The sequence below is a fragment of the Aplysia californica genome, unplaced genomic scaffold (genome assembly GCF_000002075.1).
Source record: "Aplysia californica isolate F4 #8 unplaced genomic scaffold, AplCal3.0 scaffold01037, whole genome shotgun sequence".
Lineage (NCBI taxonomy): Eukaryota > Metazoa > Mollusca > Gastropoda > Aplysiida > Aplysiidae > Aplysia > Aplysia californica.
The window spans coordinates 17,605-19,314 of NW_004798307.1; the positions used below are offsets into that span (position 1 = coordinate 17,605).

Sequence of the window (1,710 nt, forward strand, 5' to 3'; positions counted from 1 at the left end):
TCCTTCCCTCCCTCCCTTTCAATCTCCCCCTCTCTCTCCCCTATCTCTCCTCCCTCCTCCCTCACTATCTCCCCCCCTCCCCCCTCTCAGTCTCCCCGTCCTGGCACCGACCGAGAGACCCAGAAAGGTCGGTCCGCAGACACACATGAATAATCGCTCCTTTTCATCGACTCTGTAATCGACACTTGACTACTAAAGTATTTGACAAACACGCCGCCCGATGCGGACCTCGCCACCGAGCCGGCGTGGAACTCCCCATTCATGTGTTTTAGTAAGATAAACACCCACTCCTCCACTCCTCCCCGCAGACTCACAGGGGGCCCAGCCCGACTGGCTCAAGTGCCGGAGTCGCCGAGCCGAGCGTAGATGTTGGTGCTGGGTGGTTGTGGGTTGTAGATGGAGGTTGTCGTGGTGTGGTTGTGGATAGTGAGTGGTGGTGGTGGTACTAGTTGTGATGGTAGTGGTGGTTATGTTGATAGTGGTTGGGGTGGATAGTGGGGGTGGTGGTGCTAGTTGTGGTGGTAGTGGTGGTTATGTTGATAGTGGTGGTGGTGACGCCGTTATTTCTTTAGTGGCATGAAAAATTGATCGGTGTTCAGAATCTGCGAAAACATGATTGAGACATGAATGAACAGTCCTCGGTACCTCCAGCGCGGATGAAATTCAACCTCCAGTGTGGTGTCACTGGTTCTCCACAACCTTTCTAGCATGGCTGTAGTTCCTTTCTCCCTTGTTCCTTTGTTTTCTCTTCCCAGCCGTCTGCCGAAAGTTTGGTCAAGTGAAACGAGGGCACTTCGAAACTACTGAACTAGTTAAGTACAGTTTTGAAATTTCTTATTTGCGTTCAGTTGTGAGTTGACGTCATAGGAGAAAAAAAACAACTAGACACACCCAACAAACAAACAAGCAAAAAAACCAAAAACAACAACAACAAACAACCCCAAACAAAACACACACATTCAAAGAACGACGGAATAACTAGCCTAAAGGTTTATTTCACCCTGTTCTTTTTTTTCTTTTTTTTTTCGTGTTATCGATGGGAAAAAGAATCCGTTCCCAATATTCTTTTGGCGGGGCCCGGACAAGAGCCGTCTTGTTGCCCAACCACTCTAGGCTCCCAAGTTGATCTCATTGAGATGAGGAGTTCTGGAGTCAAAGGTAGGGTAGCGCTTATTCTGTCGGCGCTGACTCTCTCAGTCCAGTCTGCGCGATCAATCACATTCTTTCTGTCCATGGCAGTTGGTCCCTTTTTTTGCAGAACCCACGATCATTGGATTGTGTTTTTTAAGAGGCGTAATCTCGCTCTATACAACCACCCATGAGGGCCATATGGGTTTCAAGATGAAGGAGAGAGATACGGTCAGAAGGTTGGGAGAGAAGGAGATTTAAACAAAACGTGCCATGCCCCTTCCGGCCGAGAAAGCTCGAGTAGGTTTATAGATTTAGTCTAAAGTTTCATAGAAATTATGATAATCATCGCGTAGTCTTCCTGTCCTGACGTCAGGGGAGTTTTCTCTTGGGTAAACATTCGAGCGTCTTCAGACATGTGTCTAAACAAAAGCCCCGAAAGGGCTAAATGTATTTTCAGTTTGTGGACAATGAGGCCTTGTTTGTTTTCGTCTGTTTGCTTACGGATCTATATCTCCCTAAATGTTAGGGAAAGGACGCCGAAAAAGCCAGTGGAACGGCAAACGAAGGGTAGGGTAACGG

At 47.9% G+C, this 1,710-nt stretch overlaps 1 protein-coding gene across 1 annotated transcript in view; it reads left to right on the top strand.

Annotated features, from left to right (window-relative positions):
- The window catches only part of LOC101862761, a 67,382-nt gene that overhangs the window by 13,412 nt on the left and 52,260 nt on the right, over positions 1-1,710 (top strand). The gene's annotated exons all lie outside the window — the stretch shown is intronic.